Here is a 16,121-nt window from a genome sequence, read left to right on the forward strand (position 1 = left end):
GTCATCCCCTTCTACTGGAGGGAGTGTTCTGTTCTGTCATTCTGTAGTCGGCCAAGTGTGACGGATAGGCCATTTGCATCTGAGGCAGTCTTCAAACTCTTACTTTTTCGCAACTCGGATATTTACAACACTTAGATTTTACCTCCTTATACAGGGGAGAGAGAAGGGGAGATTAGGTCCAAGCCACTTTCTCCTTCCTGGAGAGAAAGAGTCCTGATTATTTAAGGCGGTTCAAATTCCCCAGTCGCTCAGCAGGATAAAGATGAGGCTCTCTGCTCCTGTAAAGATTTACAATCTGGGAAACCCTATACTGGGTCGCTATGAGTCGGAAACCTACTCGATGGTACCACAAGAACAACATTACCTGATTAATTAAAGGTACAAGACTGTGCCCAGTACTGTAGGTCACATAGACTGGAGTCTCTGCTTAATGACACCTATTCATACTTTGGAAACTGAAGTTACTAAGATAACCATTATTAATAAAATAATAATTTGAAAATAGATACGTTGGTTCTTGCATTACTCAGGGAGCATAAGTTTGTTTCTACTTCATTTTGTTTATTGTGCTCCATTCTCAGTAAAGTTACTCTCCATCTTTGTCCCACCCTGTGGAGTCTTATCTTTGACACTTTTGTTGTAGACCTTGAGATTATTCTGAACACCAGAATATTGTTTCACAATTCAGTATGTTTCAGGATCTGATATTTGTGTTACTCATAGTCTTGTCATCCAGTACCATTACCATGGATTTGTATTAAGACTTCATGTGTGCAGAACATTGAATTAAGTGATATTAAGATGGGATTGGGAGATATACAAGATGTCCTTTCCCTAAAAGAACTTCCAGTCAAGGTAGTTGGTTGGGTTCAGCTAAGAATGGAGACAGTGGGCTAGTAACCCCAGTGATTGAGTAACTAGGCTGCTTATCTCTTTCTTTTTTTAGAAAAGTTTCAACTGAGATTTAATTTTTTGGTATTTCAACTTTTCTTCTATCTGCTGTCCTGAGATGAGAGGGTGTTTTTTCAAACTGGAAGATCTCATAGTAGAAAGGACAGATACACAATTACTTAAATATTTGTTAATCATAGAAATATTGAATATTAAAAAGAGAAATTGTTATGAGAGTACAGGGAAGGGAGCATTTAAGCTGGGCCTTGAAAAATAAATAGGAATTAGCTTTGCAGAAGTGGAAGTAGGATATGGCTGCCCAGATAGCAAAAATAATGTGAGCATAGGCACTTAGGGACTAGAATGCTGCAAATCATAAAAAAAAGTTGTTGTTAAGTATAATATTAGGCATCCTGGTGGCTCAGTGGTTAAAGCACTTGGCTGCTAACTAAAAGTCAGCTGTTTGAACTCACCAGCTACTCCTTGTGAGAAAGATGTGGTCAGCTTCTTAGGAGCCCTATGGGGCAGTTTTACTCTGTTCTATAGTGTCCTATGAATTGGAATCAACTGCCAGCAGTGAGTGGAGTATCAACATTAGGAGCTCTAGTGGAGTAATAATTAAGAGCTTGAATGCTAAAGGTTAAATCCATCAGTGGCTCTGTGGGAGAAAAGACTGGGTGATCTGCTCCCTTAAAGATTACATCCTAGAAAATCCTGTGGGGCAGTTCTTTGTTCTTTAGAGTTGCTGCTATGAGTCAGAATTGACTTGAGGGCACACAATAATCAACATGTCAACATTCCTATATCTAACACAGGAATATCTCCTAAAATGCCGCTGGTTAAATGAAAAAGCATGTAGAATACAAAACTATATGATACGCTGACAACTACATCCAACTACCCTCTAGCCCACTTCCCTCCCCTGAAAAATCCTATACATAATAAAAGTACATAGAAATGATAAAAGCAATAGTAGCTTTTATCATTTGATCATATGATCAAATGTTTTTATTAAAAAAAATCATATGATCATAAGGTTTAATTCTGATGTAAACACAAACCTAAATTACAAAGAAGTAAAATTTAAGTTTGCTATACTATAATTCTGATAATTTGAAGTAGTTTTTTTAATTTCTGGGAATGAATAACAACCAGGACCCATTCCAGGTTTTCCTCAAAGGAATTTGATTTTCTTTTTCTTCAGATTGATTTCTCTGCTGGTCTTAACCTGATACAAACTACTCTTTTCCAATTAAAGTTTTAGAAAGATCTTGATTTCTAGTCTTTAAGTAGGGTTAGATTAGAAACTTGTTAAGTGCCACTGAGTCTGTTCTGACTCATGTTGTTGTTGTTAAGTGCTGTTGAGTCGGTTCTGACCCAAAGCGACCCTGTATAGGGTTTCTGAGGAGCAGCTGGTGAGTGAGTTTGAACCACTGACCTTACAGTTCAAATGACTTTGCAGTCGGGCGCATTAACCCACAGCGCCACACTAGAACTCTGTTTTGAGTCATAGTGACCCTATATAGGGTTTCCAAGGAAAAGCTGGTAGGTTTGAACTGCTGACCTTGTGGTTCAGAGTCCAGTGCTGATAGTACAACCTCACTCCCAAAAGACAGGTTAATAACTCTGTTCTCTAATGGGAAAATTGTCTTTCATTTAAAAATACATGAAGCAGCAGTAAAATTTATTTTAAAAATAGAGAGTATAGTTAAACACACTACGACCTTCATTTCTGTAAGAGCTCTAAGGCAATATATAATCTAAAAACTAAACTTCTTGTTATAATTGCTTTTATCAATATATTTTTAAATGTTTGAAAAACTTTAATAAAGACTTTTGACATCCCAGTGAGTGAAATAATCATTTGTCAGTTGGGAAAATTGTGAAGAGTAAGGATACTCAGATGTTTGAGGTAATAAAGGTACCGGCAAAGATAATATTTGAGAATTTTGTCTCAAAATTCCCTTTACTCATCTTTGTTAGGAGTAGTACTAGTTTACAGTGTTCTTTTTTTTTTTTTTTTAAAACCTTTTTATTGTGAATTGAGTAAAGGATTACAGGCAACATCATCAGCTTTGCATTCAGCAAATTATACACTTGATAACAGCAACAACAACATTCTCCATTGCATTCATTTGCAGGAAAGGTGAATATTCATGTACAAATATCCTCTTTCAATCTCTTATATATTTGTGTAATATATAAAAAAATACTTATCACACTCTTCCTCCCTTATCCATTCAGCCTATGCCTCAATCCATGTATTTCTGCACAGAACATTGTTGTTCCAAGTTTGTGCATATATCACTATTTATCTCTATCCCCTTTAGCCCATGGAAACCTCCTTGTGTCTTCACCTATCTTCATCTTTCTTCTGCCAATGTCATTCTTCTTGCTTGTTTCTTTCCCCTTCTTGTGTACCCCATCACCCTAGCTAACATGTATCTTCCCTCTAGCCAGTGAATTACTTTCCCCTCCCTCCCACACCCAGTAACCATCTCCAAGAATGTTTCTTTTAGCATGAAAACCTTTTCTTAAGTTTTTTTTTCTTTCAAGTTTTTATTGTGAATTGAGTGATAGTTTACATGGGAGAACATCAGTTTTACACTCATTGTTTCATTGCAATGATGACAATCCCTCCATGCACCATCATTTAACAGTATTTGCTTCTATTTCCTCTTGGTTTATTTTTTTGGGGGGAGGGGGATGTACACAAAACCACTCAGGAATATATAATCATTTAAACGACCAAAGGGCAAATTCTGCAAGCCTGTCTCCTGGTCACCAGCACACATCCATTCTCTTTCCATGAGTCTAGAGTCCTCAGCTGCTCTCTCCATATCATCATCTTTGCCTCCATCTCTGGTGTCACTACTTCTCTGGATAGGGTCCCACATTCTGCTCATGCTCTTCTCCCTTGATGATCCTAGGGTCCCATGCTCCTGGAATGTACGATGAACTACTCCCCCCTTTTTGTTACAAAATTTCTACCTTTACAGGTTTGACAATCGCAATTAGTCATGACAATAACAGGTTTGACAATAACAATTACTACTGAATCATAAGAATCTTATCCCCATCTCCTTTCACCAGACCCATCTCGACAAGATGAAAACTATTCAGTGGGGATTCTACCTTCCCCCGCACACTCTGAAACTAAAGTCCCTCTTGAAAACTTGTAATCCAGTCACTTCGTGCCTTTATAGTCCTCCTAGTTTAGGTAGCCAATGTCTTAGTTGCCTGTCCCTATCAACTCTGTATACAGAGGGGATAGGATTGATACTTGATGTGAAGACTCCTTTCCTCTCGGTTGGTATTTTGAGCTACTACATTCTTAAGTATAAGTCAAGTTCATCAATTTGTAGCAATGTACACTTGTTTCCTTTATCAAAAACTGTTTTTTATCTCCCTCTAGTTCTGATCATCAAGCCATCAAAGCTAGGTCAACTGGGTCCTTCAGTTTTTCCAATAGTGGTCTCATACAATATTCTTTTGTGATTAATTTCACTCAATATAATGTCCCCAGGTTCATCCATGTTATAAGGTGTTTCATAGATTCATTGTTATTCTTCACCGTTACTTGGTATTCCATTGTGTGCATGTACCAAAGTTTGTGTATCAATTCTTCCATTGATGGGCACTTAGGCTGCCTCCATCTTTTTGCTTTTGTAAATAGTGCTGCGATGAACATTGATGTGCATATATCTACTTGTGTCCTGGATGGTATTTCTTGTGGACATATACCAAATAGAGGGATTGCTAAGTCATAAGGTATTTCTATTTCCAACTTTCTGAGGAAGCACCATACCATACCATTTTCCAGAGTCATTGAACCATTTTCCAGTTTCATCAGTAATGTAGGAGGTTCTCAGTATCTCCACACTTTCACCAACATTTGTTGTTTTCTGTGTGTGTGTGTTTTTTTAAATTTCACTGTTAATGCTGGTATGAGATGATAATCTCATTAAAAACTAAAAAAAAAAATTTCTTTAAACTTTTTATTGTGGATTAAGTGAAGATTAACAGACAATATTAGCTTTATGTTCAATAATTTATGCTCTTTGTTTCATTTCAATGATTACAATCCCTTCCCTACAACTACAGTTATCTTACTTCCTCCCTGTGACTTCCCTTTTACATCTCATATTTCACAAGTCAACTAAGCAAAAATGTTTCATACACAAGTACAAAGCAAAACATATATATTCATTTAAATGTCCAAAGGGCACATCCTACAAATTAGCCTCCTGCCTGCAGGTACACAGCCTTACTCAGTCCATGGGCCTAAAGCCCATAGCTGCTCTGTCTCCATGCCATCGCCTCTGCCGCTGTCTCTGCTGTCGCTGCTGTTCTAGGTAGGATCTCACGTTCCACTCATGCTCTTCCTTCTTGGTGGTCCTGGGATCATCTGTTCCTGAAATGAAAGATTAACTACTCCCCCTTTTTAGTTATATATCTTCTACAATTACAGTTGTGACAATCACAATTAATCCTGCTAACAATTACTCACAAATGAATGATAAAATCCTATCACTGTCATTACCTATCCCCTTTCATCAGATCGATCTGGAAAAGAGAGAAACTATTCAGTGAGAATTCTACCTTACTCCCATCATTCTGAAACTAAGCACACTCATGAAAACTTGTAAGACAGCTATTTCATGCCTTTATAGCACCCCCAACCCCCTTTTTGATAGCCAATGTGTAAATTTCCTGTACTTATTAACCAAGTATACTGAGGAAACAAGCTTGTTCTTTGATATGAAGAATCCCTCCATTCTGATTGGAATTTTGAGCAACAACGTCTATAAACAAACGTCCAGTTCATCAAATTGTAGCAATTTACACTTGTTCATGGTATCAGGCATCTTTATCTTCATCTTGTCGAGTTCTGGTCAGCAAGCCATCCAAGATGTCAAATGGGTACTAGCTGCAAGTTTGGTAGTTCACACACACCTCCATGCACTTCAGGTCAGCTGGCCGCTTCATTCTCAGCCCTAGCTCCCAGAGACTAGGTCAGTGCTCATGGGTTTGGGAATGCACACATGTCTTTAAACTTCAGACCAGCCAGCCCTTCATCTTCTCTCTCTCATCTCAAGGTCAGTGGGTGTCAATGGAACATCACCAAACTCAGCCCATGTCTTCATTGCTGCATTTCCTCCACTTCCACACACAAGTAGACCCACGTGGTCACCAGAGAGTATACTAGACTGCTCTTGTGTTCCTTTTGAGTTTCAATCCTTAGAAGGGGGTTTCCCTGAAGGGCTGACTTTGCTTGCCTTGATGCTTCCAAAGCAAACAGCTTGCTTGATATTCAAACAGCTAAACAGGTCTCTTTTTTCTCTGCAGGTCTTTCTTTCAGTAAGAATCTTATTTTCTTCTAGCACTTCTGTGTCTTTTCAAGTGGGAATGTCCCAGCTCAAAAGTTTCTGGTTGGTCTCAGGATTCTACCTAAAGCTCCATACTCTACAAAGGCTTAACAAGAAGCCTTTTTCCCTGGGCAAATTTGAATTCTTCTTCTAGCAAATACAATCAGAAATATTAATTTCGATCACACATAAATGTCTGTTTTACAAATTAGGCAGGGGAAACCAGTATCCACAAAACAGTCAAACACATAAACCTTTTTTGCCCACTCCTTTACCTATTCAACCTGTATCTTCTTCCACGTATCTACTCACAGAAAACTTTTGTTTCAAGGTTGTGTATAAATCACTATTTACCTTTATCCCTTTTTTAGTCCATGTATACTTTCCTAAGTTTCCTCCTATCTTTACTGTTAATCAGTTACCTTCCTTCTTGTATATTGCCCTCCCCCTCCTTGTATACCCAAGCTAACAGTGTTTACCCTCTAGCCAGTGAATTACTCTCCCCTACCTTCACCAGCTGCTCCTCGGAAACTGACCCATACAGGGTCGCTATGGGTCAGAACTGACTTGACAGCACTTAACAACAACAACCTTCATTGTTGTTTAGATTTGCATCTCTCTTATGCCTGATGATCCTGAAAATTTCTTCATGTTTATTGGCTGTCTGAATGTCGTCCTTGGTGAAGTGCCTGTTCATCTCTTATGTCCAATTTTTTAATTTGGTTGTCTTTTTCTGGTAGATGTGTTGTAGTTTCTTATAAATATTAGAGGTTAGTCCTTTGTCTGATATGTCGTCAAAAATTTTTTTCTCAGTCTGTGTTTTTTTTTTGTGAAATAATTTCATGTGCATAAGTTTCTAATTTTTAGGAGGTCTGAGTCATGTTTTTGTCTTCTACTGTTTGTGATTTTTTTTGGTAATGTTTGATAGTGTATGTATGCTATATCTTATAGCCTCTAAGTTTGTCCTTATTTTTTCATTGATGATCTTTATAGTTATCAGTTTTACTCTTAGGTCTTTAATCCATGTTGAGTTTGTTTTTGTATATGATATGAGAAATGGGTCTTGTTTCATTCTTTTGCAAATTGATTTCCAGTTTTGCTAGCACCATTTGTTGAAGAAACTGTCTCTTCCCCATTTAATGTGTTTTGGTCCTTTGTCAAAGATCAATTGACTGCATGTGAATGGATTTAAAATTCTATTCCACTCATTTATTTATCTTTCATTATACCAGTACCAGGCTGTTTTGACCACTGTGGCTGTGTAGTGAATTTTGAGATCAATTTTGTTATTGTTATTATTCTGGTTTTTATACTTCTTATTGTGAATTGAGTGAAGGTTTATAAAGCAGATCATCAGTTTTACAGTCAACAAAGCATACATTTTGCTTCACGACATAGTTGCAATCCCCTCCATGTACCATCATTATTTACCTCTATGCACTTTAACTATTGCATTCCAACTTGTGTCTCCTGCTACCTTTCTCTTTCTTTTGCTAACATCCTTCTTGTTGTGTATTACCTGCCCTGTCTGCCCTGTCACCCATGTTAACATGTGTCTACCCTCTAGCCCATGATTAATTTTCCCTACCCATCACCTCGTAACCTTTTTAAAAAACTTTTTACAACATTTGTCTCATACAATGTTTGTCCTTTTGTGATTGATTAATTTTGTTCAGTATAATGTCCTCCAGGTTCAACCATGTTGTGAGGTGTTTCACAGATTCATCATTATTCTTCAATGCTTGCTAGTATTCCATCGTGTGTATGTACCAAAGTTTGTTTAATCATTCTTCTGTTGATGGGCAATTTAAGCTGTTTCCATCTTTTTTATATGTGTCTTCTAGACAGCATATTGAAGGTTCCTGTTTTGTTATCCATTCTGTTCTTTATGTGTCTTGACTGGTATTTTTAATCCATTTACATTCAGTGTAATTACCAATTGACTGCTGTCATATTTTTGTGTGTTTTTTGTGGTGCTTCCAGATTCTTTATTCCATATAATTTTCTTTGCTAAGTTCATTATGTTTGTGTGTTTTCTTGTCATTTTCATTTCTGTTGTGTTAATGTTTACTCAATCTTTCTGATTTTCCTCTTTATGTCTTGATGTACAGGTGTATTCCTTTTCTTTGAGATTACCCTCTAATTTTTTTCCCTGCTTAAAAGAGTCTTTTTTTTGTCTTTAAATCTACTTGACTTCCTGGTCATTTGGAAGTTCTGTATCTATACTATACCCTCTTTTTGCTTTGTAGGTGAATTCATTTTAAATTGATATCTCTGGTTCTTTATTTTCAGTTTTGTAGATTTGTATTACTTTAAATAATTGATATCTGCATTGAATTTTGGGTGTTGTTATAATGAATGGTAATGCTGTATTCTACTGTTGGTTCTCAGACCAAAGAACACTCTTTAGCATTTTTTGCAAAGTTGATCTGGTCATTACAAATTCCTTTAATTTCTGTTTATCAATAAATGTTCAAATTTCACCCCTGTATTTGAGGGACTTGATTTGAGGGACTCCGTTGATTTTTTTTTTTTTTTTTTTTTACCACTTTTATGGTTTTATTTAGCATAAATAAAACTCGAAAACAGGTTGTCTATTCATTTTCTTCGCTGCGCAGCTTGGCGATGGGATTAGTGACTCTGATGGCCAGCTGGGCTGCTCTTTCCACGATAGCGTTACGGTTCTTAGAGGAGACGTTGTGAGCAATCTCTGCACAGTAAGATTTGTGCACATCAGCAGCACCTTCAAATCTTTGATGTTGTGGACCAGGAACTTGTGGAAGCCGCTGGGCAGCATGTGTTTTGTCTTCTTGTTGCTCCCATAACCAATGTTGGGTATTTAGATCTGGCCCTTAAATCTTCTCTGCACCCTGTGTCAATGCCTCTGGGCTTGCGCCAGTTACACTTAATTTTGACATAACGATCTGATTGGTGCCGGATTAACTTCTTGGTCCTCTTTTTGACAATCTTTGGCTTCACCAGGGGCCTGAGGGCAGCCATGATGCTGGTCGAGATGGTCACCTCCTCAGTAGGGAGCACAAAAGAAGAGAGCTCTGTTGATTCTTATCAACGGAAAAAAGATTGAAGTTGTCAAGGACTTTGTTCTTCTTGGATCAACTATCAACACTTATGGAAGCAGTAGTCAAGAACTCAGATGATGTATTGCATTAGGCAAATCTGCTGCACAAGACCTTTTTAAAATGTTGAAGAGCATAGATGTCAGCTTGAGGACTAAGGTGTGCCTAACCCAAGCCATAGTATTTTCAGTAACTTCATATGCCTGTGAAAGCTGGACAGTGAATAAAGAAGACCATAGAAGAACTGATGCTTTTGAGTTATGATGTTGGAGGAGAATATTGAAAGTGCCAGGGGCTGCCAAAAGAAAACACAGATCTGTGTTGGAAGAAGTACAGCCAGAGTGCTCCTTAGAGGCCAAGATGGCCAAACTTCGTCTCTCATACTTTAGACATATTGTCAGGAGGGACCAGTCACTGGAGAAGAATATCATTTTTGGTATGGTGGAGGATCAGAGAAAAAGAGGAAGACCCCCAGAGAGATTAATATAGGTACTGACAATATAGTGCCTGAGAAGTAGTTACTGACTGTGCTGTTCACTCCTTTACACAGGGAATTTCAGATGAAACACATGATACAAAAGGGGGTGTAGCAGAGAGGTGAAGCCATTATTGGGAAATAGCTTGAATCTCCATGAAGCAAAGTTTCTAGATCTACTAGTAGATCTTGTTCTGCAGGTTGGAAACTCCTACTTTATGTCATTGCACAACTCCAGGGGGCACTAGTCACATTTTAGCCTATAAAAATTGTGACATGGAGTTATGTAATATAGTTGCCCTGAAACCTACCTAAGCTATTTCTATTTTTAACCCCTTTCTTCCTTCAGTACCTAATCTTCAACAACATGTGTTGTTTTCCATTTTTTTGATAATAGTAGGGGTGAAGTATCATATTGTAGTTCTGATTTACATCTCTCTAGTGGCTAATGACATTGAGTGCCTTTTTATGTGTTTGGTGGCCATTTGAATGTTCTCTTTAGTGAAATATCTATTCAAGTCCTTTGTCCATTTTATGATTATTTATCTTCTTGTTAAATTGTCAAGATTTTATATATATGTTGGTATTGGATTCTTAGTGTATATGTAGTTTCCCTGTTGGCAGCTTGTCTTTTTTACTTTTTGGTAAAATAATTTGATGAAGGAAATTTAAAAATTTTTATGAGGTGTCTCATTTATTCATCCGAGTCCTGGTGTAATGCTGTGGGTTAAAGCAAGGTCGTTTTGAACCACAAGGTTAGTGGTTCAAACTCACCAGCTGCTCCTTGGAAACCCTATACAGGGTTGTTATGAGTTAGAACTGACTCCACGATGTACAACAACATTTATTCATATTGTTTGTTCCTGTTTGTGCTTTTTTTTTTTTTTTTAAATTATATTAGATTACCATTCAATAGCATTGTCCCTGTATTTTCTTAATTAAAAAAAAACTTTATTGTGAATTGGGTGATGGTTTATTTAGCAAAACAGTTTTCCATTAAAAATTCATATACATTTTGTTTCATGTCTCTGATTATAATCCCCACAATGTAACATCACCATTCCTAGTTCATCCTTGTGTTTATTTCCATCCCCCCCTTCTTTTCTAATCTTTCTTTCCTTCTGAATTTTGTCCTTGGGCAAATGCTACCCTTTGGTTTCAAATGGTTGACAATTCTAAGGACTGCATGCCTCCATAGTGTTATTGCTCACCTTGTAGGTATGTGTATTGTTTGACTGAAAATTAAGCCAAAAGTTCCATTTCATGCCCAAAGGATGACTAACAGCCGTAGCCTTGGGGGTTCCACCAGTCTTTATCTGATCAGCAAACCTTTCATTTTTATGGTTTTGAATTTTGTTCCATATTTTTGTCCAACTCTGTCCATGACTACCTAATGTAATCTCTTTAAGAGTAGCTCGTAGGACCATCAAGGGAGAAGAGCAGGAGCGGAATGTGGGACCCTACCAGAGGAGCAGCGACACCTGAGATGAGGCAGAGATGATATGGAGAGATAGAGTAAGTAGTTGAGGACTCCAGGCAGCCAGGAGTCAGGCTTGCAGAATTCCTGAGTGTTTTTGTGTGCATTAAACAAACAAACAAACAAGAAAGAGGGAATAGAAGCAAATACGTGCCGCGCGCCCTCGCCGATAAAGGACGCGACAAGCAGGATTCTTCTGACAGTAGCTTTATTGTTACAGCTCTTCTAGGGTTACAGCTCTTCTGGCGGTGGCGGAGGACGACGACGTTGGGTAAGGGAGTAGCAGGAGAATATATACTCTCAAAGGAAGGCGTGGCGGGACATGACTGGTTACATGATTGGTTGGTAGAAAAATGCCTAATTAGCATACAACGAGTGGAGTTCAGCGCCTAATTAGCATACAACGAGTGGAGTTCAGCGCCTAATTAGCATACAACGAGTGGAGTTCAGCGCCTGCGCGCACGTGGAGAAAGACAAGGAAACAAGAAGGAGGAAGTTGAGGTCGGCGCCATCTTGTAATGGCGTTTGTAGCTCTCAACAAATATGGTTGAATGATGACGCATAGAAGGGATTATGATCATTGCAATGAAAAGAAATACAATAGAATGAGTGTAAAGCCAATGCTATCCCATGTAAACTATCACTCAGTTCACAATAAAAACTTAAAAAAAAAAAAAAAAAAAGGACCCTCCCCCCCAAACAAAACAAAACAAAACAGAGTAGCTAGTAGTGGTAGCCAGGTACCATCTAGTCTTTCTGGTTTCAGGATTGTGGAAGCTGAGGTTCCTATGGTCCATTAATCTATTGGACTAATTGTTACCATACATCTTCAATTTTCTTCACTTTCTCATCATTTGGTACTCTAACTATTCTTTCCCCACTTTTTGCTTTGTGGTTGTCTTCATTATAAATTGTTATCCTTGATTCCCTATTTTCAGTCTTATAGTTTTGTTTCACTGTGGATACTTCTATGTTGTTAAGTGCCTTCAAGTCGATTCCAATTCATAGCGATCTTGTATAGGATTTCCAAGGAGCTGCTGGTGAGCTTTAACTTCTGACCTTGCACAGTGCTACACCAAGACTCCGGATACTTTTATATCTGGATTGAATTCTGGGTAGTGTTACCCTGTATGTCAGATTTCTATTTGTTCCCCAAAGACAAAAAGCATTTCAGAGGAGCATGATTTGAATACTTCATGCTAAAACTGCCATCTTGCCATGGTGTAAATCTCAGAGCACAGATTTCTTTGGAGGATGTGTTAGAAACATTGGCTTCGGAAGTGTATAGACTTAGATGGAAGGTATGTTGAGAATCAGTAGTTTCACATTTTGATATTTTAGTTTAATAAAGGTTTCTATAATTTTAGAAAAAAAAAAGAGATAATGGAATGTTTCCATGAATTTATTGAAGTCCTCTTATATTAGGTCTCTTGATGTTTTCCCATAGTTCTGTTAAACTATGTTCAGCCTTCTTGATAATGGAATGTTTCCATGAACTTATTGAAGCCCTCTTATATTAGGTCTCTTGATGTTTTCCCATAGTTCTATTAAACTATGTTCAGTCTTCTTGAGCCTCCGTTTTTGCCACTCTTTTATTTATTCTCTGTAATTTTGACTATGTTGTCAGTTGCTCCTCGGAAACCCTATACAGGTTCATTATGAGTCGGAACTGACTCTGGACAGCACTTAACAACAACAACAACAAATCCTCTAATTCACTAATCCTTTTTTTTTTTTTTTTTTTTGCCAGGTTAAATTTTTTTGTTACATCCGTCTATTGTGTTTCTCTTTGTAGTTATTGTACCTTTTCTTGAAATGTTTCATTTGGATTATTTTTTATCTCGTTTAATGATTTTTATTTTCCTCTTGTATTGTTTTCCTTAATTCTTTTAGATCTTTGTGTATGTTTTTCCTAATTTTTCAATTATGTCTACTGTTGTTATACTCTTCAATTTTTTTCATTATTGTATCTTCTACAGATGTGCTTTCACTCCCTTGGCCATGTTCATTTAGATGGGCCATTGTTTCTGTTTTCTTTATGTGTTTTGTGATTTTTTTTTTGTTGAGAAATTGTGATTTCCAAGGTTGTTAACTTTCTCACTTCTCTCCAGTATTTGGTGTTTACCCTCACTGCTTCTTTCAATAACTGTTAAAAGGGTAGACCCTTCAGCCTTTACTTACCATTTTTTCCCTCTTTTTCTGTGATAGTTCTGTCTCCCTACTTGGTTTATTTAGGATTTGATAGTTCCAGATTTTAGTTTTCAACTTCTAATGTTTCTCATACACAACAGGGGACATGCTGTGGTCAGTATGTTCACTAGCAGATACCACTACTCAGGTGAGTTATCGTCTACTAATCAATCTGCCCAAGAGAGTATGCAAGCCTCTCTGTTTGGTTATTATTCTCTTCCTTTGTCTGTTTCTGCAACTACATTTTCAATGGGAAAATGTACATCTAACAAGCCCCCTTCAGGTTGGGTGTTGTTCTCTGGTTTTGCCCAAGGCCTCCTTCTCTGCCCATGGGGGGCTGCTTATCTGAACTGACATTCAGGGAAAGTACAGGCTGAGACTTGCCTTTTTCATGAGGAGGAGGGGCTGGCACTCCTCATAAGGGCTGCTGAGAGATGTATCTTGTTGGTTTTCAGAGCTCCAGTGATTCCACAGCACATAACAACAACAACAGTGACCCTGTGGTGGTTGGGGAAGCAGTCTTCACTTTGGTTTCCTGTTGCCTGGCTTCATTGTAGCAAACTTTCTGTAAGAATTCATATCAGTCCAACAGTCAACAATTATTTGATGAAAGAGAAGTTGTCCTGTTCTGAATGGACTCCCAGGGAGATATGCCTCATTGCTATCAGAGTCCTTGTAGTATGTTAGCTATGAGTGTGACCTCCACTCCAGATGCCTGCTTCCTGGCACACTGCAGCCTCAGTGAGCAGTCCTCAGTGCTAAATGCAAGACGGATCAGATAGATCTGAAATAACACCCACAAGGTCTGTCCTGTTGGATATAGAGGCCTGAGATAGAGGTGTACAGGGAGGCTGGTAGAGTGTTGACTGTGGGAGCTGACTCCATTGCAGGGGCCTTCCATAGGAATTCATAGTAGCCTTGCAGCTGACAATGTCTGAGTGTGGGAGGTACTAGCATTCTCTGAATGGACTCCCATAGGAGTCTGCCTTGTTAATAATAGGCAGAAGCTTGGGGGTTTTTTCACTTTGTACAGGCAGGGAATGTGGTGATTAGTGAAGCAGGTTCTTTTGCTGGGGCCACTTCCCCAGTTCACAGCAGCTGGTAGCCCACATAGTTAGGAGGGCAGGAATGATGGGAAAAGCAATTTTCCTACCGTATACCACTTGTTGAGTTGTTGAGTTGTTGAGTTTTGCTTGTTTCCAGTTCCTTGCTGTTGTCCTCTGCTCCCTGCTTCAGAGGCCCTCAAGCTGAGCATCATTTTGTTATTGAATTTCTCATTGTATTTGTGTGGGAGAGTCAGATAGATGATCTGTTTAGGCAACCATCTTCCCAGAATCCCCTAGTAGAACACATTTATAATTTACCAGAAATAATTTTCTGAAGATTGCGAAATGTTTTAGATTATTAGTTTTGTGAGATAGTAAAGTTTAGTGCTTCTAACTAAAAAACCAAAGAGCCATAAAATGGATTTGGGAAAAAAAAATCTTACTGCAAATCATTATTTACACTTTAAATTAAAAAAATGTAATAGAACCTGTGAAAGCCATAACTGTGTAAGTGGAAAACTTTCAGAGAAGAAAAAATATTTTTCTCTAATGGAAAATTATAGGCAATGCTAAGTTTGCACCTGTTAAAGGTAGAAAATTTGTAAGAACCAAAAAAACAAGACAGTCCTGTGGAGTTCCGGCTCTCATATGTTCCATTGTTATAAATTTTGCTATTGATAGCTGTCTAGGTTTCTGTTCAACAAATAGGCATTTGTGTTATCACAGTTTCTTTTATTCCAAGCAATACAGTGGATTTGAGATAGACTTTGGTATATGTTTCTTTTTGTTTTTGGTAACAAAGAACTTGAAACTTGCCAATTAAAAATTATAAAGGGAGACCCTCTAATGTGTATGGCAAGATATAGGCCTTCTCTGAATTCATTCTTATTCATCTGTATAAAGATACTTGGTTAAACAGGCAATGCAGTTGTTCTCGGTGATTTTGAATTGCTGTTTCCTTTCTTAAAAACTCTGTGCCTGAAACTGGTTTTATATCCATTTCCTATATGTATTTTTTATTTTTATCTATGCTGACACAGATTCAACCTTTGAGCAGGAGAGAATGTTATCAGATTTTCACATTTACTAAGTTAAGTCTATAAAACAGGTCATTAAAGTAGTTGAGGGGTTGATTGTGGGTGGGGATATTGATCTGGACTATATTTATATTGTATACTTACTTCATTCTGTGAATTGTTCTTTGGACCTTGGGATAGAAAGAGAAACTATGTGAAAAATAAAGATACTATGAAAAGCTCAATTATTCTGAACTATAATATATATATGTTATTATGTTGTTAAATGCCGTCAAGTTAGTTCTGACTCATGTTTCGTGTGACTCTGTTTCGTGTTTCTGAGGAACAGCTTGTGGTTTGCAGTCCAGTGTTGATCCGACAGCACCACACCAGTAGTCCATAGAGATAAAATGTAAATATGAATATATAGATACACTTGCTCTCTTCATGTATGATGTTCTTGATGTCATTCCACAACTCTTCTCGTCTTCGGTCTTTAGTGTTTAATGTATCAAATCTGTTCTTCAGATGATCTCTAAATTCAGGTGAGATAAATTCAAGGTCATATTTTGGTTCTCGT

At 37.7% G+C, this 16,121-nt stretch overlaps 2 pseudogenes; one reads left to right on the forward strand and one right to left on the reverse strand.

Annotated features, from left to right (window-relative positions):
• Positions 1-8,854: 8,854 nt before the first annotated feature.
• LOC102835527 lies at positions 8,855-9,260 on the reverse strand (annotated as a pseudogene).
• A 4,325-nt stretch (positions 9,261-13,585) lies between these two features.
• The window catches only part of LOC102812742, a 4,689-nt pseudogene continuing 2,153 nt past the window's right edge, over positions 13,586-16,121 (forward strand).

This window comes from Chrysochloris asiatica, unplaced genomic scaffold, assembly GCF_000296735.1.
Source record: "Chrysochloris asiatica unplaced genomic scaffold, ChrAsi1.0 scaffold00252, whole genome shotgun sequence".
Lineage (NCBI taxonomy): Eukaryota > Metazoa > Chordata > Mammalia > Afrosoricida > Chrysochloridae > Chrysochloris > Chrysochloris asiatica.